The 24,613-nt window shown below is 42.0% G+C and overlaps 1 long non-coding RNA gene across 1 annotated transcript in view; it reads right to left on the bottom strand.

The window, feature by feature from the left end:
* Positions 1-14,291, bottom strand: part of LOC128346051 (uncharacterized) — a 34,294-nt gene extending 20,003 nt beyond the window's left edge. The window contains exons 1-3 of the long non-coding RNA XR_008316756.1: positions 14,185-14,291; positions 11,658-11,750; positions 9,774-9,851 (exon numbers count right to left, since the gene is read on the bottom strand). This is a non-coding gene — a long non-coding RNA (uncharacterized LOC128346051). The remainder of the gene's footprint in view (positions 1-9,773; positions 9,852-11,657; positions 11,751-14,184) is intronic.
* Between the last annotated feature and the right edge of the window lie 10,322 nt (positions 14,292-24,613).

Below are 24,613 nucleotides of genomic sequence, written 5' to 3'. Positions count from 1 at the left end.
CTAATCAGCTGTTGTAAAAAGATTGCACAGACTGACTACAAACAAAGGCATGACAAAGTAGCAGGGATGATACACTGGAACATCTGCAAAAAATACAAGCTACCTGTAGCCAAACATTGGTGGAACCATCAAATTGAAAAAGTGGTATAAAATGAAGATGTAAAAATATTATGGGACTTACTTGGAACTGCACCTTTTGCTGGGTCTTTCATTGTGAGATGAGTTTCCCCAGTTGTTAGCCATTGTTCAATATCAGCTCTTTGCATTATGTGATTGAACTGTTTTGATAGTTGTTTATGAAGGCTTGTTAGGTGTTTAAGCCAAAAGCCATGCAGTTCATCGTCGCCTGGTGCAGTCCATTTTTCGACCTCTTTTACCCAGCCTGCTTTTTGATTATAGTCTATTGGATTGTCCCATAACTTCCCCCAGAATTGCACTGTTTCTTCTTTATTTGGTGTTTCTACATTTCTTGCACTTCTATGCTTTGGTAGAAACGTCTCTGATTTTTATGGAATTGGAGATTCTGCCTGTGTTGTGTAATTCTGGCTTCGTATCTGCTAATCTTCTTTGACACTGCTGTTATTTGCTGCTTTATTATTTCCAGGACTTCTCTCATTTTCCTTGAATCTAGGTGGTATTTTTGGATCAGATACTGTTTGGTGTTTTCATTCTTCAGCTTCTTGTCTTTCATATCTTTCAGTTTACTAGCATCTGATCTAAGCCTGGCGATATTATTTTCTAATCTAATCTTCCATTTAGGTGATGAACTACTTTCTTTTTTTACAGGTCCATTGATCTTATATCCGAGCTCTTGTGTTGTTATTGTTGGTGCACTGTACATTAGTTGGTTTGTTTCTTGCAAATTCTTGGTTGTTATTTCTGCAAGTGCAGCATTTTCATCTTTTAATGCCTGAGCAAGTTGTTTTTTGGCAACTGTTTTTTTGAGCTGGAAGTCTAACCCTGGTGGTTGTTTGTTTCATGTGCTCAGTTATTTTTTGCTTTATTTTTTGTTGCTTTTCTATTAAACAGCGTTTGGGTTTTTGAGGTGAAGGCAAAGGGGAGGTTGCCTGGTTTTGATTTTGAAACAGTTCAGCAATTGTGGCATCCTCTATTTACAACTCCTCCTCCACCTGCGCCTGAGCAACTTCTTCAGTTGGTGGTAATTCTTCTTCCATATCTTCAGCCTGTGTTGCTCTTTGCAGTTCTTCCAGCTCAACTTCTGTGACTACTTTATTTCTTTATATGAATCTTCTCTGGTCTGCTAGCCTTTGTTCTGTTACTTCGGTATCTGGATGTTTTTCTTTCCAAATTTGGTACATTCTTTTTAAATAACCACTTCTAGTTGGACTAGAGGCGGTAAGGCCTGGACACTGGAGCAGAAGGGGGGGGGGAGAGGTAACTGCTGGCCCCAAAGAGCACACAGATGCTCTGTGTGTGGTCGGCTAGTTGTTGTTGTAGCTGCTGCTATTATTAATAATAATACTATTATTAGTATTAATGTTACTTTACACCGATAAATAATAAATAAATAAGACATCCCTGTCCCCAAAGGCTCACAATCTAAAAAGCAGCATCAGATAGACTCCAGCAACAGTCACAGGAGATACTGTGCTGGGGGTGGATAGGGCCAGTTACTCTCCCCCTGCTAAATAAAGAGAATCACCACATTAAAAGGTGCCTCTTTGCCAAGTTAGCAGATAACAATTACAGATGGGTACAACTATTGGAACTCCACCCTCCCAATTTGATTATTTGTTTGTTTGTTTATTCATTTATTTATTGGTAAAAGCATGAATCCTTTGTGCTCTGCTCAAACTCTAGAGTAGAGTGTAGCATTCAGAATGGGTGCCATAACCCACTCCAGGCATAGCTAGGCTTTTCTGGGCGTGCTCTGTGGTTTCTAGAATACTAAGGGAATAGCCTTCTCTCATTTCCTGAGTAGAACTGGCTTTTGTGCAAATGTCTATATTTTTCACGTATCGCCTAAAATTTGGAGAGAGTGACCCTGGTTCCACAGCTTGCCTCTGCAGACAAGCACTAAGCCCAGGGACAGCAGGGAGAATGACTGCAGGGTACGTTGATGCCTGATGGGGACTAACTGGTGTGCTGCTCCCATTCCTCCTATAGTACTGTTTAATGTGTCCGGTTATTGAATGACTGAACAGGGCTATAATCTCTCCCTGATTAATGCAGGGCCTCTTTTCTCCTTGTCGTTCTCACATCGCTTCTCCTCCCTTGTGCTTATAAACTTAGTATTCTATGAGCACAGCCAGCTTTGTAGAATTTTTGATATATGTCAGTTATCCATAGTTTATATGAGACCATTTGTGCTCTCTGCAGGAATTTATGCCGCACTATGAAATCAGAAAGATTTGACTTTGTGTTAAGCACTGAGCAATGATAAATAGATGTACGTTGCCAGTTATGAGAGATATAAATATGATAAGCTGGCAACGGCTCTGGTTTGTTTGCTACACCTGACTCTCCAACTCTCAATAGAAGCTTTTACATTGGGAGGAGGCTGCAGCTTAGAAAGATCCCAGCACTGAGAGTGCGGGGCAGCTTTCTTCCAAGTTAGTAGTCACTGAAATAAAAACATAATGAATATGCTGTGCATTCCATATTTGATACAGTAATTATTATTTTTTAATATTATGGCTGAAATACTGCAACCTAGTACATCAACCTAGCTACCTAATGGCGCAGCGGGAAATGACTTGACTAGCAAGCCAGAGGCTGCTGGTTTGAATCCCTGCTGGTATGTTTCCCAGACTATGGGAAACACCTATATTGGGCAGCAGCGATATAGGAAGATGCTGAAAGGTATCATCTCAATGGTAAACCCCTCCTGTATTCTACCAAAGACAACCACAGGGCTCTGTGGTCACCAGGAGTCGACATTAACTCGACAGCACACTTTACCTTTAGTACATCAACCTAGTAACACTGAATGAACTCAAGTTGTACAAGATATGCAACTTGAGTAAATGCAAAAATTGTGCAGATGACATTACATGAGATTATTTTCAATGAGTTTACTCTCATGTAAATCATTTGCGCAACATGCATGCAGGGGTGCTGTTAGTCAAGGACCTGGGGGCCCGGGTCCATGTTCCCCCTCTCCTAGAGCAGGCACAACCCTTTACATTTCCAGAATGGCTGGGCTTAGAGTTCTGAAATTGGGGACACATGTAGTCCACATGGCAGGACACTGTGTATTTTTATTCCAAGGAAATTGGTCCAAAATCAATTGTCAAGAATCAACCCTGTGATTTTTAATGATTTTTCCCTACTGCAGTAAAGCTTCGAGAAAGAGTTATCTCTATCCATACAGTACTTCACATCTAGTGAAAGTGAAACTAACTGTTAAGTCTGAATAAACAGTTTATTTTTTTTTTTTTTCAGAAAAGGCACTATGCTTAAGTTGGTTTGTGATCCAAAAGATCTGCATGAGAACTGTGAAGCAAGGAGCATGTGTTGTGGTTTTATTTTATTTTTTTCCTTTATGAATGCACTATATGTCCAAGTTGGTTTTATATTGAACTGACAAGCAAGGGGCATGTGTTGTGTCCCAGTTAGTTTGTGACTAGTCAAGAAACTGTGTGAATGCACTGGGGCCTTGCATAGTTTTTGTTTGTTTGCAAATGCACTCTGGCTCAAATCTGTGGCTTTGTGGTGAATGATCAATAAGATGTATGGAACCTTTGGTGGTTATGTAGTCTTTTCCCCCCCCCAAATACACTCTGGCCCAGACCTGTGGGTTTGTGGTGAAATGTGTGTGTGTGTGTGTGTGTGTGTGTGTGTGTGTGTGTATATATATATATATATATATATATATATATATATATATATATATATATATGGAAAGGATGCTTTTTTTGCAGGGAGTGTGCAAGCTCATTAGGTCCAGGGTTCAAAAGTACCTTGCTGCACCATTGCTTGCATGACTTGCACAACTTGCATGCATGCAATGTTACTAGGCTGAATGTCAGCCAGTCTTAGGAAGCAATAAGCATATTTCAAATGGAGTATAGGAGGCAACCTTCCTCTGCCCAATTATGATTTGATTGGCTTGTTGTACCTTGGGAGATGATAAGTTGCAGATCAATAGCAGTTGAGTGGAAATGAAGTTTTATACGTCCTGTAAGGTCCTATAATTTATTTAGATATTTATCAAAATTCATTTGCCAACAAAACTCAGGGAAAAACGCATTATAAACTACATCCCTTGAAAGCTATGGATTAGATTCTCAGTTAGTTTTACACTAAGCACCTTCATTTCACATTGCCACCGCCGCAGCTGCAAGGATTGGGGGCCGAGGGAGTGCTGCAGGCCTGCCAGTAAGCACCTCCTATTTGACTTTTAAAGGCAACTTTTCTTTCAGTTGGCTCTCCCCTCCATGGTTTATAAAACCCTTTTTTTTTTTAGAAGCAAAGGGAAATCTTCACCAGATTCCCCTTTACAGCCTCTCGAACTGGTTAACTAGTTCAAGCGTGTTTGGTTGGATGGACTCGACGGGATTGTCGGTCGGTTCTACTGAACCAGTTCGTGGACTGTGGTCCAGTCTAAATTTGATTCGAATTCAAACCAATCACCCCTCGTGATAGTTGCTATTACTCCCTCTGGTATATGGAAACTATTGGACCTTGCACCAGGCCAGATGGTTCCGACAGACATTGACAACTCTGAGCAGGAAATCTAATGAGCAGAGGCAAATCTCCCTTTAAATTCAGCACTTTTGAAATTTACTTAACTGGCTTCTAATCTGAAGCTTGTAGAATTAGGCATTTTTTATTTATGTAAAAACTTTTAAGAAATTCTAAAAAATCACATCTAACAAAAATTATGTGCTTTTCATGAAGTATGTTTCATCCTGTTGAAGTTGCTATCTAATTATTGTGTGTGTGTGCTGTGTGTATCTTTATACAGTGTAGTACTTATAATAAAAACAAAAAACCCAAACATATTCCCCCCAAAAGCCATAAAAAACAAAACAAAACAAGCAAAAATTAGCCATAACTAAACCCACTCAAATCAAGGGGACTTGTGTTAGTCATGACGAATTTGTTTCATTGGTTGCAATAGGACTATGTCATTACTAACATTAGCTGGATAGTGGGGTTGTTCACATGACCAGGCAGGTGGGAAGGCTAGTCCAGTCTGAGCACACACACGATCCCAAAGCTAAAAGCCAGGGTAAAAAGCTGGGCTAGGTGGCATTGACTTGCTGGGATCGGGCCTGCTCCCAGAGGTTTTTACTCACAGCCTAACCCAGGCTGGGCTTCCCTAGCTTTGGTTAGGCTACACTTGAGAACAGCCTTTGTGTTTCTCCTCTGTAGATAAAAATTCAGAAGCCATGACAACACGGTCTTATATTTCATGAAAAGCATATAGTTCATGCTACTTATGAACACCTTAAGTGGCGCAGCAGGGAAATGCTTGACTAACAAGCAGTTGCCGGTTCAAATACCTGCTGGTATGTTTCCCAGACTATGGGAAACACTTCTATTGGGCAGCAGAGACATAGGAAAATGCTGAAAGGCATCATCTCATACTGTGCGGGAGGAGGCAATGTTGGCCACCCCCCCAACATTAAACCCAGAATACCAACCCAGAATTGTGTGGGATTCAGGCCTGTGTCTGATTCCATTTTATTAAGAGTTCAATTAAATGCCTGAACTCAAGGTGAACTGACACCCAGGTCTCATGACTGCCTCAGCTAAAGGAAGAGGCAATCCAGTATTGTATTGTGAAATGGGCACTCACAGAAACACAAGAGCTAGGCCTGAGCTATCAGTATGCTAAAATGTAACTCACTATCAGATAATGTCTGTAGAAGAGGCCAGAGGCTGATCCACCCTTTTTCTGTTGCAAGAAGTCTATGTTAATCCTTGTCAATGATTGCTCTGCTATGCCCAAAGGGGATACTCAGCTGCGTCTATAGAAACTCCACTCTAGGAAAACACCTGTAGATTTAGTCCTTTCTACTAACACCTTTTAACACCTCCTGGGACCAGGCCCCAAATCTGGGGACAAGAGAAGATGCCTATTTGCAGCTCAGAGATGCAGATTTGCTTTGGGCAAAATAGAATGTTGCCTCCCCAAGATGACAGATAACAGAAGATGAGATTAAAATCTCCCTGGACTGAGCTAATATCCTGAATAATTAAAAAGACAATATCTAGAAGGAAACAGCAGATTGTCACCTTTCTGGGGACCCAGGAAGGATGAGGATATTTTGAATAGACTCTATGGAGATCAAAGGAAGATACAACTATAAAGAATGGACAGAGAGCTAGCAATCTTTTGCCTACAAGCAAGACTTGCTCATGAGCAATCCAAGGGTTTGTTGCCCAAGCCACGGGGCTAGAGGCAGGAACTCTTTCCAGGAGAAGGGACAGTTTGTGACTTCTGCTGCGCAGTAAGAAGCCCAGGCTACCCAGCCATGGTGCCTCACTTTGCTCTGAGCAGCTGACCCCAGCCTGCTTGACTATTTGAAGCTTGCACCCCAGGCTCCTGTTCTCCAGCACCCACGTTTCTCCTCCATCTGAAGCCTGCATCGCTCTCAAGTTCCAGCAATGAACAATTCCTTTGAAGCCTTCTTCGTGAACCTGGTGAGATGCCTATTCAACGCACAGCCTAGCCTGCTCCCCTCTTTCCTCCTCCTTACTAATCACTGCCACTCCCTTCCTAAGCCCCCCCTTCCTTCTTTCTCTGCTTCTCTCTAAATATTTTATTAGGATTTGTTAGAGAGCTGTAATTACTGATTGCACAAACATATGTTAGTTAGGCACATTACACTACACTTTGAATCAGAAACATGTTTTTTATGTGGATTATTTTATCCTGATGAGCAACTTTCTATAATAAAGCCCATTGAACTTTCTGAGTGTGTCTCTCTCTGTCTCTGTTTGCGTGCCCAGATCCTACATGGTCACCATCTCCAAGAACCAATTCAGTTTGTGTATGATGTGACTTTCCCTCTTTCCCTCTGAGCATATACAGAGTGCGAAACCAGGTGTAGTTCACAACAGCAATGGTAAACCCCTTCTATATTCTACCAAAGAAAACCATATGGCTCTGTGGGCACCAGGAGTCGGAATCGACTTGACGGCACACTTTACCTTACTTTACCTTTACTTATGAAAGAACCAACACAGAGTCATCCTCATGTTTGTTTTCTCTCTCTTTCTTTGGATTAATATGTCAGTCTTATGTGATATTCATGAAAGCAGATTCTTTGTTTTTGGTTTTGCAACTTAAATGATTGGTAAAATCACAAGACTTCCATTAGAATTTAAGAATCACACACTTCCTTATAGGGATGTGCGAAACGTTTCGGATACAAAATGTTTTGTACCCAAAACAGCCTGTTTTGGGTGTTTTGTAGACAAAACAAAACACCCATTCTCCAGATCCAAAGGTTTTGTATACAAAACAAAACGCCCCTGTTTCCGCTACAAAACGTTTTGTTGTTTCGGACCTCAATTTTGTGGTGATCTCTGAGTCAGTCTCCATTTTGTGTTTGACATCTCTTTCAATTTCCCACCCTTCCAGCCTTCTGATCAGTGACCTAAATCATGGGCTGACCTGCTGACAATTCCCTCCTTGTTCTCCATTGGCTCTTTTGCTTCTTCCCACTCTTTAATGACCCCACATTGGCCAAGGGAAGGGTTGCTAACCCATGGGGTGCTGGGTTCTGCTGTTTCTGTGGTGTTCTGAGTGTAGATTCTCTGGTAGCATATGAGAGTGGATTCTTGTTTTTCATTGAAAATCTCACATGCTACCAGAGAATCTACAATGGACACCTCAGAAACAACAAAACCCAGTACCCCACAGGCTTGTGGGTATGGGGGTGGTTGACACCCTATGTGCACTACACAACCCCCCGCCCCCCCAAGTGGAATTATGGGGCTGCTGAAACCTCCATTATTCCTCATGGGAGAAATCTTAAAGACACGTAAACTTCAACAAATCACAAAAGATCAGCCCTTTGCCTAATTCCTTTGAAATAATTCTGGAAGTTTCCTTGCCCCCATTGGGCACTACCACCCACCACACTCTGCTCTGGGCCATCCCTTTCCCCTTGATTTAAAGCGATACATTTGCTGGAATCCCCATTATTCCCTATGGGAAAATTCTTAAAGAGGTGTAAACTTTAAAAAAAAAAATCACACAAAAAATCAGCCCTTTGCCTAATTCCTTTGAAATTTGGGTGGTAGCTTCCACCCATTGGACACTACTACCACCACCCACTCTTTTTGCCCTGGGACCCTTTTTAAAAATCCAAATTGATTCGGATTCGGATTTGGAAAATTGGGGTACAAAACAAAACAGGGCTGATTCGGATTCAGAAAATTTGGGTACAAAACAAAATGGGGATGTTTCAATTCGAATACAAATCGAAACAAGAAAATTCCAAAATGCACATCCCTACTTCCTTATCTAATATATATTTCTAATATTTTTACTTTAAAATGTTGTATAGGCTATATGTTATATATAAGGCTATCACAGAGGGAAACATAAACACACACAGTTGCCAACTTGCCTCTTACAGAGCATCGCATTAATTGGGGGGAAGGTCTCCAGGTTAAGGAACATTATTTTGGAAATGAAAATTACAGTGTGGGTTGCATTGAGGCTAGGTAAGGTCATGTTGTGTTAACACATTGCAAATACATTAATTTCAGGCTTCTTGATTTAAAGGCTACTTGAATATTTTATAATTGTAGCTTTTTGAAGGGTTAGTGCTACCACTCTTACCACTTGTAAAAGATGTTCTACAGTAGGACCGCCATATTACACAACAAGCTTAAAGTAATGGAACTGTTTGTAAAGTCCTAGAAAGTGAGGTCTGGACCCAGAGCAGCAACTAAGGAGTTCTGCAGTCTACTGGAGCTTTCCAATCACTTTTTCAGATCTTTACTCCCAGCCTCCCCCACCGCTGTGCTGCATCTCCTTCTAAAGTTTGAAGAGTCACTGGAACTGTGATGCCAAGTGGACAGGAGATCAGAGAAAGGGCTGTTGCTCAGAAAAAGGTCATCCTGAATGTGAGCAAAAAAGTTCTATTTGAAAGTAATAGATCCAAGGCTTATAGATCAGAGTTGATGAGCAAGACGATGGAATAAACCTCTTACAACTTAAATGCAGGAGAAAACGAGATCATGATCTATGAAATCATGATCAATGATTTCAGTCAATGAAATCAATGAAAATATCACTCACAAGCTTGCTTAGTTCAGTTTTCCACATCCAGTTAACTGTAGACTCAGTCACCACTACCCAGTCACAAACCATTTGAAAATTTGCAGAGAGTTCCACTTTTGTACCTACTGCATTGAAAAGCCTTGACAATAAACACACGGAGTAGTTCTCTTTCATTATATTTCTTTGGAACTGCAGTTGCAGAAATTGGAGTCTCCCCTACAGCTCAGCCTTAGCAAAAATTTCACCCTGGTAAGCATTTCAGAGAAGACTGGCATTCTTGACCTAAAAAAACCCAAACCCTTGCTTGGAAACAAGCCCCTTTGAAATGACGTATAACCCAGTGTGTCCTGAAAACTGTTATAATATATCAAGCGGCAGGGGGTGGGTGGGTGGGGGGGAGAGAGAGAGAATAAATCTACCAATCATCAGATTAATTTGCAAAGGCTAACACAACAGACAGAAATTCCATAAATCATCTTGCACTTCACTGAATCAGAAAAAGCTGTATACAACAGAATGAGAACTGTGATACTGTATAGATGTAAAATAAATGTGATCTCACCCTTTTGGGAAATCCATCTGCTGGTGGCCATCCAGATGAAGGGAAGCACAAAAGTGCATGTTGGGAATGTTTCTAAGACTACAGAGATAGTAAGCACAGGTCAGCTTAACATGATCTTTAATGCATATTGTGCATTCTAGCCAATCTGAGACCAAACAAACTAATGTCATTTTGTACCAGAATCAACAGTACTTCCATGTTCCTTTCACCTTATCAATTCACCCTGATTATTACTGTTTCCTGAAATTGATGTATCATTTCCTGTTTCAATTGATTATAGTTTCCTGCTTTAATAAAATTGATGCATCTATTGTACTCAAGCCTGTTTGTGGACTTATACATGTGCTTAATGGAAAACATATTTAATACCTATCAGACCAATCCTGTCCTCAGATTACACCAAGTACTGGTACTGTTAGTAGACTGCCATTGACAGTGGAAGGGGACTACAGTCCACTTCATCAGCTGCACAACATATTATCCTTGGTCAGCAGGTTCAATCCCTGCCATCCCAAGGGCGGGAGGGTTTCAGATTCCTCCCTGAAACCTTGCAGAAGCCACTGCCAGTCAGTGTAGATAATACTGAACTAGATGGACCAATGGTCTGACTCAGTATAAGGCATCTTCCCATGTTCCTATGTTAAGAATAAGAATAAAATCACCCTGTTTTTTCCTGTCATTTGATTCAGCTCTGGCCAAGAAAATGTTGACCTTCTTACCTCTAACTTTTTCACTTGAAACTATATGCTTGTGTTTTCCAAGCCGTTTTTTCTGATATAGTATGTATACTGTATCTATTCTCTGTTCCTCAAATATAAAATTAGTGAAGGAATTTATGTTTACACAAAAGAGGGAGATAGATAGATAGATAGATAGATAGATATATGAGAGTTGGAGCAACAATAGAACAAAGGATGTAAACAGTTATACGTGACAGTCTGTTTTTTTATTAGGAGAGGGATTGGATTGCTGATGTACATTTCTAGTTAAGAATGTCTAGTTATGGTCAGGGTATGGTCAGGGTGAATTTTAAAATTAAAGTGTTCAGTCCAAAATGGATGTCAGGGTGTCTTAGATACCTCATTCTGACTCTGGGCAGCATGAGGTAAGCTGTGGATAAGTCTCTGAATTAAGAAATATGCAAATTATCTTTCATATAAAACCTATTTTGATATTATATTTTTGTCTATGTTCTATTTCTTAGATAAACTTTATTTTGAATTCAATAGATAAAGGTTCTGTTTAAGATTCTAGTTTACTCTTCTAATAGAAGATATGCTGAGTTCTTTTTAAAACAATTGTGAATACATCTTAAGTGCTCTTGAGTTCTTGAAGCGCTATATTCTCTAATATAGCACTGATTAGAGCTTTTTACACTTCACAACTTCCTAAATAAGCTTAAGACTAATCTAAATACTGATAGTATGAAAGGCTACCTAATAGAGGCAACTGTGATATTACATTATACGAATACAACTAATAAATGCTTTTCCACAAAAGTTCCCAAAGTGATTTAGATAGATAGATATGAATAAAATGGCTCCCTGTCCCCAAAGGGCTCACCATCTATAGATAGATAGATAGATAGATAGATCTATATGTCTATATATATAGATATAGATATAGATAGATATAAGCTCTATATAGGACTGTCACAGAAGATGCCTTCTGCATTTCATGGCTGTTGGGCACCACTGTTTAGATTGTTTATATAGGCCAGGTTCACACCTAGCGAAGAACCTAGGGTTTCCGCAGTCTGAGATATGACGGGAACTTGAAGCTGGCACTGTAGATGTTCATATATCCTGGTTTGTTGGAAATAGATGAGTTCAGCCACATGTATGCCCTCTGTCTGTGCCTCCCAGCAAGACCATAGATGCTAACCCAGTCTGTCTTGTGCTGCCCTTTGATCTGCAAGCCTTCCCTACATCTTCTGCCTTACAGTTGTTGGTCCTGATTGCAAGGAGGCTGGCTCATCTGGAACAAAACAGAGGTTCATGGAGATTACCTTAGTGTGGGTTTGTTCCTACCTTAGTGTGGGTTTTAATGGTCTGGGACACATTGGTTACTGGCTTTGCATTTAGGTTCTGCAGTATGTGTGAACCTGCCTATATATATATCCATGTATATAAATACCTGCCAACCAAGAATACCAGTTCATGCATCCAGTGAAGTGGGCTGTAATCTAGAAAAAGCTGAAGCCACAATATATTTGTTAGTCTTTAAGATGCCTCCAAAAAAGTGTGGTTGGTTTTTTGTTGTTGTTGCTGCTGTTGTTGTTTGCTGCTACAGACTGGCACAGTGGTCAAATCTGGAAGATATCAACATTTCTGCATGAACAGAAATGGAGTCAATATAGTCCTAGATGACTATTAGCTACACATCTGCAACCGAGGTGAGCTACCAGCAGGCATCAGGGAAAACAATGAGGAGAGCACAGTTACTTTAGCATTATGCTCCTCTTATTCTTAATGGTAAAGATCCTTCTACTGGATGTGTAAGAATTGTCTTGATGACAATTATCTCACAAGAACTGAGTCCCCAAAGGCAGCAGAGAGATCACCAGGAAAGTGCATATCCAATGGGAGAGTGGGAAACTTGAGACATGTAGCATGCTTGATGCAACAGGACTCCGGTGACAACACTTTTCTTGGGTACTCATACTCAAAATCTTAACTGTATGTTAACCAGAGGTTGCAGTTGTGCTGCTACCTATTATGTATCACTGCACTAGCTCAATGTTTTTCTTATGTATTTACAGAAACAAAGCAGCCTTCCAACATATAGAGCACATTAGTTAGAATATTCACAGCAGTGACCAGTGGGAAACCAGCTGCTCCTTTGTGTAACTGTCACCATTTCCCTCCCAGCTCCTGTTATTTTCAAAAAGTGCATGACAGATAAAAATGTTATAGGTGCAGCTGCACCTTTCATGGGGCCTGTTCAGGAACATCATCTGAACCAGCCACACACACACACACACACACACACACACACACACACTAAGGGACATGAACATATCTTCTTCTCCTCTGGCATGCTATCCTGCCAACTCATAATCACATCCCCTGTCATTTCTGGGCAAGGATAGTTTTAACATATCATCCAAAATAGTCCACAGAGCTGTAGTGAGGAAAAGCTGTATCTGTTATAACTTATTCTCCTGTCTGTAATGTAGCTTTTTTGAGAGTTCAGCAAGAACAAACAAGTTGTTCTGGTAAGAACTAATCTGCCCACTTTCCTTTCGCTATAATCTTAATTGATAATTACCATCCTCACAAATTAGCCCACTTCAGCTAAATGTTCACACGCCCTCCACTTTGAATTTGGGTGGATGACATCATCACAAACTATGCAACTGAGTTGTCCCTATGTGTCGCTCACTAGAACTGAGCCCACTTGCACCTCAACCGCTCCTGTGTCTGCCATCTTGAACCAGAATTAATGACACTGTCACAGACTATGCCCATGAGGTGCCCCATGTGTTTCTACAGTTGTTGAAAATTTGGTTCAAATCAGTTAGGTGGTTCACAAGTTAGACCACTTGTGCCTCAAATGAACATGTGCAAAGGCAATTTACCGCATAGGCAATAGAGGCAATTGCCTACAGTGGCAAATATTGGAGGAGCAGCAAATCTTGCAGCAGGGGAATGTTAAATCTTTTTTAAAAAATACTTATAAACTGTCGCTGTTTGGCTGCGATGGCGATGAGAGCACCTAGTGGGCCCGCCTGCCTACCAAATCCTGTCGGGCACAGCACGGTGCTGCCTGCCTGGACGACAGCAGAGATGGCGGCAAGAGACCTCCTCACACAGGCCCACCTTCCTCCCAAATGACAGAGGTCAGGCCAATTTCAGCCCTCTGAGCCACATACACAGAGGTCTGAAATCGGCCTGACCTCTGTCATTTGGGAGGAAGGAAGGCCTGTGTGAGGAGGTCTCTTGCTGCCATCTCTGCTGCCATCCAGGCAAGCAGCACCCTGCTGAACCTGACAGGATTTGGGAGGTGGGTGTCCACTAGGAGCTCTCGCCACTGTCCCTGCTGTGCCACCGCTGTGCAGTGGCAGTTTTAAAAGTTTTTATAAAAATATTTAACTCTCCCCCTCCCCCCACCCAGCGGCAAATCTTGGCTGCCTATGGGTAGCGAAAAGCTTAATTTGTTCCTGAATGTATTTCTGCCATCTTGAATTGGGGGTGGAGGACATCATCATAAACTATGGTATTGAGGTCTCCTTATGTGTTTCTACAGCTGTTCCATATTTAGTTCAAATCAGTTTGGTGGTTAACAAGATAGTCCACCTACACCTCAAACATTCACACATCCACCATCTTCAATTCGGGTGGATGACATAATCACAACTATGTCATTTAGGCATCTCTATGTGTCCCTACAGCTGTAGCAAATTTCGTACAAATCAGTTGGTCGAGTCAGAAGTTAATCCACTTGTGCCTCAAACATTCACGAGTTCTGTGATGGAACATACATATAGGAGCTGGAGAGTGAGTGTGTGAGTATGTGTGTTGCCAGAGTAACTAGGTACGGAATGTTCAGAGGGAGGGATTTAAATAAGAACAGTTGGTTAGGAGAAGGCAGTTGGAGTTAGTGTTGGAGTAGGAGTGTTGGAGCTGAACATTAGGAGTGAGAGGTTGGACAGAGAATAGTAGACAGATTGTTCAGGGGGTTGTGTGAGATTTGAGTGGGGAATGTGTGAAGACTGTGGAACCAGTGGTACACTGGGGCAGTTCTCTAAAATTGGGGAAGTGTTAAGCCTGGGAAAGAAACCTTGTATGTGAGAGGTGCCCAGAAGTAAAACCTCTTGGTGACAGACAGGAAGATCTGAGTTGATTCACTAAGTCTGCAAGCCAAGTTTTATTTGCCTCTGTCCCAGTTATATCACCTCCCTAAATGTTACATTTTACGAAGAAGGAAAAACCACTCAGAAAGTTAAACAGTTGATGCACTTAGCAACTTTGTAGAGAGGTTTATGTGCCCTGCATTGCATAGATATTTATTCCAATCAGTTGTAAACAATAAACGTATTCTTGTTTTTGTTCTACACCCCAAGTTTTGTTTCATTTGTACACTGAACATATATGCCTATCCTGCACTCACAAATCTACGTAACTAAGGTGTTGAAATTACTGAGAGCAGGGTAATAAGTAATCATATGATGGCAGCGAAAGAAAGTAAAAACTGAATAAATTCCCAGAACCTGGAGACTAAAACAATCGAAATATAAAACAATATAAAAACAAATCACCTCTCTGGACTTGAGGGAGTGGGTTCCTGATACATCTACTACCTTGAATCATCACAACCTATGCTGTTGAGGTCTCCCTATGTGTCTCTGCAACTGTATGCAATTTTGCAATGTGGTTCATACTGGTCTAGGCATTGTGAAGGTGGGGGGGGGTGAGGGAGAGGGAGAGGAAGGGAGGGGAGAGAGAGAGAGAGAGAGAGAGAGAGAATGAATGCCAGGTGATCTTATAAGTTTACTTCCCTTAAGGAAAGTAGGCATGTACACACACACAAACACACAGGTAACTCCATGTTCCTGTGATCAGCAAAAATATTTACATCAGAGCTCACTCTGCAACTGACATTGTTCAACAAAGCTTGTGGCCATTTGAGCTCTTGTCTTGGTTAGCACTGTCGACAAAGACCACCCCTCTTGATATTCACCTCAGAATCTTCATGATGGGAGACAAAATGGGAGGGGAACAGTCATTTCTCCACCACAACACAACACTGAGTCTGCATTGTGTCCATTGCTGCTGGAGCATCAGCAAGGATGGGATGTAGGGAGGTTGCGACAGGTCTGTATTACCCTACCCAGCACTAGCTCCAGCTATGAGGGAGCCCTGCTTTGAGGAAAAGCCAAAGAAATGGAACTACAATCTCCTGGTGCCTAATTTAGCCTATTTCATTACAAGAACTGACAGTGAGGTCTTTCACATGACCTTGCTGGGGAGGGGAGGCCAGTTGCATGGAAGGCAGGAGTGGTGTATGAGCTCACTTACATTCCCTGACAGATGAGCAGCCACCATCATCCCCTCCGCCGCAGTGGAGTGGCAGTGTGGTGGAGGGAGGTGCTGGGAGGAGGACTTCCCCCTCCTGCATCCCTGGGTGCCCCAGGGCACAAGCACAGCGACTGCCGGAAGCCATTTAACCCAGCAGTGGTCACCAAGATGATCACCAGCTGAGGTTAATCTTGGCTAGTCGCCGTAATAAGGACTTGGGCTTGGGGTGGGAGCAGCACCAGGATCGGGCTCAATCCCAGCACTTCACATGTGCAGCCTTGCCCAGGCCGGGCAGCCCTAGCCTGGGTAGGCTGTGTTTGTGAATACCCTTAGTAACTTTCATGGAAGTGCACTACTTCCTAGATTAATCATTTGTATGGCTCCATTTGGTATCATTTGTGTTCCAAGGAGAGACTTCTCAAAAGATAAAGAAGACAATTATTTCAATAAATGAGCTAAAAGTTGCCATAAAGTTTGTTTTAAGCCACTCTTGCCCAATAAGAGATGCTTCAGAGTTTAAGATGCAATTCACTAAAGTTTCTCTCGAATTCTTTTGTAATATTGGATATTTACAATGGGAAATGAGCAGGATTGCATTGCTACTGTATTTGCTCTTGCATAATGGATCCTGTTTTACATGCGTTGTCGTTCTTAAAATGACAGTCACCTGACACCCAGCTGTTTGATGCAGCCTTCTTAAAACTAGCAATGTACAAGGATGTGGGGGATCATAAGTGGGAAGTGTCAAGGCAAAGCAACTAGAATTGGAGACAATTTCCATTTAAAACCATGTATCCAAGAAAACTTTTATTTTATCACTGAGGCTGCTCTCACATTCAAAGTGGAGTGGGCGGGGGAGGGCAGGATCCTACCTGCCTTCCCCCAGATGATCAGAGTCTCCTCTGGGCTCCACCACTCACATGCCCATAAGACTGGGTGGCATGATGGCAGACTCCTGAAGTGGGATCGGGAGAAGGAACATAAGAAGCTGCCATATACTGAGTCAGACCATTGGTCCATCTAGTTCAGCACTGTCTACATAGACTGGCAGCGGCGTCTTGAAGGTTGCAGGCAGAAATCTATCTCGGCTCTACCTTGGAGATGCCAAGGAGGGAACTTGGAACCTAGATGCTCTTCCTAGAGTGGCTCCATCCCCTTAGGGTAATATCATACAGTGCTCACACATGTAGTCTCTCATTCATATGCAACCAAGGAGGATCCTGCTTAGCTAAGGGGACAAGTCATGCTTGCTACCACAAGACCAGCTCTCCTCCCTGTTCTCCCAAATCCCACAATGCACCACATCAGTAGCAGAGAGGCAACCCACAGCAGTGCAGCAGCACTCCTCTCCCTGGGCAGGCACACTTTCCACTGAACTCTATGACCGCCACTCCCAGCAGTTATTTTAAGCACTGTGGTGCTCCAAAGTGAGGGAAGACAGGCTCCATTTTACTCCTACCTCACTGTGTACCTTTGTACTTTGTAGAGGATCTGGGCTAGCCAACTCTGGAGCAGATGGGTCAGGAGACCTCCCAGTGGCCCAGATGACACAAACTGCCTAGTTGAACTCTCTCCTACCCAGGTAGCTCGTGTCATAAGAATTTTCATTCTGTGACCACGTAAATTTAAATGTTTGCCTCTGTGAATGCTTCAGTCACTTTTCTAAATGCAACCATGTCCAGGTTTCATTAAAATGTGTGTTTTATGCTTCTTATTAAATCAAAGTATATATTCTGCAACATTATCTCTCTGTCAGCTGCCAACACAACAGATGGTTTTACGTTTGTAACTTTTTAGTAAAAAGAAACTCAAATGATCTTTTGAGACTATACCAATGGAGTGATAAATATGATAAACTGGAAACCTATAGAATTTGAATTGATCTTCTAATGTTTTCAGTGTGGTAGCACTTATGTGGTGTTTTGACAGCCCTGAGACTAATATCCTAACACCACATGCCTGGATTTTCAGTCCCACTGAAATTAATATAGTACTTTTCATTTCTTCCCTCATGCTCAGCACATATGAGTACAGTCACTGGGTAGGATTTTTAAAAAATATATGCCAGTTTTCTGTACTTTATATAAAAGCATTTGTGTTCTCTGCAGGATGCCACTCTCTGAAATAAAAAACATTTGACATTGTGTAAGCACTGAGAAAGGATGAATAGATGTATGCTGGCATGTTATGAGAGTGATAAATATGATAAGCTGGAAACAGCTTCGGTTTGTTTGCCACACCTGGACTTTGAATGGAAGTCAAAACAGCTTCCACTTTGAATTCTAGAACAGTTGCTTGTCATTGGAAGTTAAAAACAAAACACCCTCTTCATTTGGAAAGTCTAACAAACTTATTTTATATGCAGTCACAATTAGTGCGATCACAATTACTGATGAGTGAACCCTGCCCAGTTGATTATGCATTGTGTAAAAGATTACTTCCTCTTCTTTGGTCCTAAATTTCTTGGCAATCAATTTCATGGGATGACCCCTGGTTCTAGTGTTATGTGAGAGGGAGAAGAATGTCCCTCTATCCACTTTCTTCACACCATGCATGATTTTATAGACCTCTGTCATGTCTCCACAGTCATCTTTTTTTCTAAAGTAAAAAGACCCAGGTGTTGTAGTCTTGCCTCATAAGGAAGGTGCTCTAGGCCCCTGATCATCTTGGTTGCCCTCTTCTGCACCTTTTCCAGTTCTACAATGACCTTTTTTAGATGTGGTGACCAGAATTGTATGCAGTATTCCAGGTGTGGCTGCACCATAGTTTTGTATAAGGGCATTATAATATTAGCAGTTTTATTTTCGATCCCCTTCCTAATGATCCCTAGCATGGAATTGGCCTTTTTCACAGCTGCCGCACATTGAGTCGACACTTTCAACAAGCTGTCCACCATGACTTGGCTTCTCCAAGATAGGATGGAGAGAGATTCCTGGCTGCAACCTTGGAGAAGGTTGAAGTCTGTGAAGACAATACTGAGCGGCAGGTTCTTATGTTCCATCAGCATATATGTGAAGTTGGGGGGGGGGGGTTTACCCCAATATGCAACACTTTACACTTGCCAACACTGAACCACATTTGCCATTTTGTCACCCAGTTTGGAGAGATCCTTTTGGAGCTCCTCACAATCTGTTGTGAATTTCACTACCCTAAATAGTTAGGTTTCATCTGCAAATTTGGCCACAACCCAAGTTCTAGATCATTTATGAATAAATTAAAAGGCACTGGTCCCAGTACATATCCCTGGGGGACCCCACTTCTTACTTCCCTCCATTGTGAAAACTTTCCATTTATACCTACCCTCTGTTTCCTGTCCATCAACCAGTTACCAATCCACATATGTACTTGTCCCCTTATCCCATGACTGCTAAGTTTCCTCAGGAGTAGGAAGCTTTTTAGAAGTCCAGATATACTATGTCAACTGGATCACCCTTATCCACACACTTGTTGACACTCTCAAAGAACTCCAAAAAGGATCTGTACTGGGACAGGTGCAAGGAGATCATCAATTTCACATATGAGTTTTTAAAGGACTCTTGGATGGATGCTGTCTGGCCCTGATGATTTTACTAGTTTTTAATTTTTCCAGACACTTTAGAACATCATCACTGATGCACACTGATAATCACCACCTATCCAGAACACATTATTTAAACCTTGGATTCCCAAAGAAGCTAATAGCTTATTCATAGTTGTGTTTAAATTAGGGACATCACTATGTAAAATTCATCTTTATAAATCCCAAGTAAATATAGCTTCTTTCGCTACTGGGGAGAAAATAAATTATTTTTATTTTTTTAAAAAACATTAAAGCAAGAATACATATTTCACAAAAATGGCTCAGACAAGAGGAAAGGGTTTGTCAACAGAAGAATTCGGAATGGTGGGGTTTAAATCCCAAGAAAAGATGGTATTTTCTTTGAAGTTTCAATAAATCCTAACTACAGAACTCAGAATGGCTTTTGGTCAAATTGAAATGGCAATCGACCATTTGCATACAGTATTTATACCGAGAGCTGATGTGGATGAAAACAAACTGATTGTTCACGATGAACAAGAATACTTAGCTATGACTCCCAATATGAAGACTCGTGGTCTTGAAGAAGGACTGGGAAAGAAGGACTTGAAAAAAGAGACATCTTTTTTTCTTTACTGATCCCAGATTTTTCTACTCAAGAAAATTGCAGATCGAATTTTAGACAAGAAAGAGAGAAGAATTGGATGCAGGTATCCTTGGATGCACAATGTTCCCCAGAATTTTTAAGTGTAAAGATCCTTCATAATTTCAAATAAATTTCAGGATGAAAATTAATTAGAAGATTGGCAATAAGAAAAATTTCTCTCTCCCTCCCTCTCTCTCTCTCTTTTGTTTTTTCAAGGAAAGAATGGAAAAATGAGAGAATGGGATTCTATCCATCTTTAGCACAGAATATCGCTAGTAGATATAATATTGCAGCTAACATAACAACAGGTTAAAATCACATAAATTTTAACATATATCTCAAATGATAATAAAAACATAATCTATATCTGCTCACGTAGAATATAGTTAACTCGTTACATAGTTTAGATGGGTTATATATACTAATTAAGGTACCTTTTATAATTTTCATATTTTCATAGGGTTATTGTCCAGTCCAACAATCTGGATTTCCTTACCTATGATTTGTTTTAGTCATTCAATTTTATAATAGGGTAAAGATTGGCTATAGGGTAGATTCTTTCTTTCTTTCCTCCTCTGATAGTTATGCCCAGTGTTCCATATATACTTTTTAGAAGATGACATCTGATATGCACCTATGCTTTCTCTTTATCTCACAAGTGCCATAATTTGATGAATTATTTGTGTTAATTAGGGAGTTTCCTATAAATTGGAATCATTTTAAGGCTACTTTCCATTCCTGGAATTGATCCCCCCGCCCCCGCCCTGCAACAACGATGCTGCATTGTACAGCATATGTTTATATTTCTTTTCTTTTAAATCTTGTACTGGTAAAAGCTAATGTTAAGGTAGAAGAGGTTTCTCCTTTTTTCTGGATTATTTGAAATCTCATATATAATCTTTGTGATTTGGAAGTTTACGAGATTTTAACGATGCTTTTCTTTTTTCTTCTTTCTTAAATAAAAAATTCCAATTTTTTAAAAAAGAACATCAGCACTTGTCACCTCTATCTGACTCAGTTTTTTAGCCTCTATCGCTGAGAAGCCCAGTTCAGGAACAGTATTCTCGACTGTGCTCAGTATCCTCGCTCAGTATCATCTACCGTGAAGACAGCTGCAAAGAACTCATTTAGCTTCTCTCCAACCTCCATATCCTCCTTAATAATCCATTTCACTCCCTCATTGTCTAATGGTCCAACCGCCTCCACGGCAGTTTTCCTGCTTCTGATGTACTTAAAGAAGTTTTTGTTATCCCCCTTGATGCTTTTAGCTAAATGTTCCTCAAACTCTTTTTTCGCCTCCCTTATTATCACCTTGCATTTCTTTTGCCATAGTTTGTGTTCCTTTCTGTTCTCTTCATTTGGGCAGGCCTTCCAATTTCTGAAGCAATTCTTCTTCCCCTTTATAACTTCCTTGACTCTACCTGTTAGCCATACTGGCATCCTCCCAGTCTTGGGGGTACCCTTCCTCTTTTTTGGTATACATTCTAACTGGGCTTCTAGTATTGTGGTTTTGAGTAAACTCCATGCATTCTGGAGTGAAGTGACTCTCCTGATTTTCCCTTTCAGTTTTCTTTTCACCAAACTCCTCATTTCAGAGAAGCTTCCTCTTCTGAAATTTAAAATGTCTGTGTAAGACTTCCTTGGTTATTCTCTCCCGCATATATGCTGAATTTGATCACACGAGAGTCACTGTTCCCTAAGGGGCCCATGACACTGACATCACGCACCAGGTCCTGGGTGCCACTCAGGATTAAGTCCAAGGTCACCTTCTCTCTGGTTGGTTCCATGACCAACCAGTCGGTGAGGAAAGTCCAGAAGGTCAAAGAAGGAAAGGAGGTAGTTTGAATGACAGCCTTGGCTGCAAATTAGAGTCTGAGACTAGACCAGCAGGAGGGAATAGGCAAAGAAAGGAATCCAAAAAGCTGCAGAAGATTCTGCTTAGCCAGTATGGGTTACCTGAGCTATGGGGGAATGGCTTGAGGTTGTGAGCAGAAAAGGAAGAAACAGGGGAGGGAAGAGGGGTTCAAGGGAGAGGTATGCTGGGGTTTTTTGGTCAAGTGAATACTTATTTCAGGAGCAGGCCTTCTCTGTAGTCATTCTTGGGCTGTGAAATGTGCTCCCTATAGATATCCATGGCCTAATATCTTTGTCAGCCTTTAAAAGAGCCCTTAGGTTACATTTTTTTAGCCTGGATTTTAGTAATCTTTGAATGTTTTAAATTGTTTAACCACATTTTTTAAATAGTTTGTTTTATTGTATTTATGGTTGTGAACCACCTAGAGCCTTTGGAGTCAGGTGGTTTAGAAATTAAAATAAATAAATAGATATCTGTTAAAGAGGGAGGAAGAAAGGATTTTAACAGTAAGTTGGATATGTTGTTAAGAGGAGATGGGGGGGGCTATTCTCACGAGTAGTAAAAATCAGGCTAGGAGAGCGTAGCCTGATTTTTGCTAATTGTGAGAACCACCGGGCTCAGCTGTGAGCCCGGTGGTTCTCAAGCGGTTAACCCGCTCCTGTAGCCCGGCCCTTAGCCCAGGTTTGTGGAGCGAGTGCTCAGCAAACCCGGGCTGCCTGATCGTGAGTAGCCGTGGCTACTCACAAGTAGACCCCTGGAGGGGAGGCAAAAAGCCGCCTTCCAGCTCTGGGGGTCTCCCCAGTATGCCCTGCGTGCTCGTGCTGGGCATACTAGAGCTTCCAGGGGCCGCACGGCCCCTGAGCTCCCCAGCCCCTGCTGACTCCGTCATAAAGACAGCAATTGTGTGGGCGGCTGATCCGGCTCCCCAGGGCTCCCTCCGCACTTGTGTGCGGGGAGAGCGGGCTTAGCCCACTCTCCCCATGCACTGGAAGAAACCGGGTCTCACTGATCATGAGACCCAGTCCAGGAGAGAGAGAGAGAGAGAGAGAGAGAGAGAGAGAGAGAGAGAGAGAGAGAGAGAGCAAATTATGGAGAGCCTGGAGCACCTGTGGCTCTCACAGCTGATTCCTGAATACATGGCACTTAATGTGCATTTGGCCTATGGTTGGGATATCAAGTAGGAAACCCTATTTTTGGCTAAGACTTGTTCAAGCCTTCTGCACACAGGCTGCAGTACTTATGTCAGGACAGCGGTTCATAGCAGTTAGGCATCACTGGGCTTACTGGCAAAAAGGGGGTTTCTGCTCCTATTCAGAGAGAGAGAGAGAGAGAGAGAGAGAGAGAGAGAGAGAGAGAGAGAGAGAGAGAGAATGAATCCAGCCTGTAGTATATTTGTTATACTGGAATGACAACAGACTCAGGGGCAGAGCTGTAATAATGTAGACAGGTTCAAAGAGCCCATTGTTCCATGCTTCTGGGTGCTGCTAAGCATCCGGGAGGAGCTGCTGAGCTCCCCCCTCCCCAAGATCTGCCGCTGCTGACCAAGGTCCTGCCGCTGCTGACCACCTTCAGCCACCATCACCCCACCTCCTTTGGCCACTTGCCTGGCTGTATCCATCCTCCTTTCATTGGTGTCTGTTGGAAAGAGGTTGGGTGCAGCAGCAGGAGCAACCAAGTGGCTGGTGTGAACAACAGCAAGAGCCCAGCCTGGAGGAGAGGGGTGCTTAGAGGGCCCCTCCTGGGGGAGGGGGAGAAAAGGGACGCCATGGGGCACCAATGTGAGTGGGAGGGCAGCCAGTGTTCTGAATATGGGCCCACTCTCCCCTCACTACATCCCTGAACAGACTTGTACTGCGGCTCAGCTCTGACAGGGCACAAGACTGCAATAATGAAAGACTGGAGAAGATAGGTGGGAGTCGTGAAAGAGAAAGTTTGGCATATGTGGAGCCTAGTGGAGGGGCTGCCTTTTCTAGTCTGTGTAGAGATCTGAATAGAAGGGGTAGGGCTGGAGGCAAGATGAAGGCTGCTGAAGGGATCCTGGGGGACAATCTTTGGGACTTGTTTTCCCCGGATGGCTGTTCTCCCTCTGGAAGGCTCTTCTCAAAATGTCGGGTCTGGTGTTCTGTTTCTTATACCCCCAACTGGAGCTTGTTTGGCAAAGGGATAAATAAATAAATAATAGATTGTCCTGTACAAGCAACTCTATTAGATGGACAGGCTGTAGGCAGATGCAACACTTCATGTGCTGTGTTAAGCTTTGCTCACTTACACCTCGTTAGCCAGTAACTCGTTTTAGAAACCATATCATTCTCTCATGTCTTTTCAATCCACAGCTTGTGGCTGCTGAGACAGATGCTTGGCAACAGTTTTATTGCCAGCCACAGCATTTATTTGTTGACAAACTCTTAGAAAGAGATTTACTATTATTGGCCTGTAATTTCCCCTCTGGTTCCTTTGCTCTGGGGAATAATTTTGCACTCTGTCACTGAGGATGACACATGGGAATAGAGTCCAGGGACAAGAATGGGAAACAACCCTCCAAAGGGGGAAGTGGAGACAAATGTCTGGGGAATTCAGCCGAGACAATTCAACCAATTTTTGACCAAACTCAGTAATTTTTTAGCTCTTCTAGGAATGCTTCTGATCATTTCTTTTTAAATCTGAAGTAGATTTGCCATACCTGAAGTCTATTCCTATGCATTTTATTCAGAGTTAAATTTTACCCAGAGTATAGTTACTCCCAAGTGACTATACAAAGTCACTTAATTGTCTTGAAAATATCTCACATGGGTTTTAGTTTGA

Source organism: Hemicordylus capensis, chromosome 2 (genome assembly GCF_027244095.1).
Source record: "Hemicordylus capensis ecotype Gifberg chromosome 2, rHemCap1.1.pri, whole genome shotgun sequence".
NCBI classification, from domain to species: Eukaryota; Metazoa; Chordata; class Lepidosauria; order Squamata; family Cordylidae; genus Hemicordylus; species Hemicordylus capensis.
This window is presented reverse-complemented; position numbering and strand designations above follow the sequence as displayed.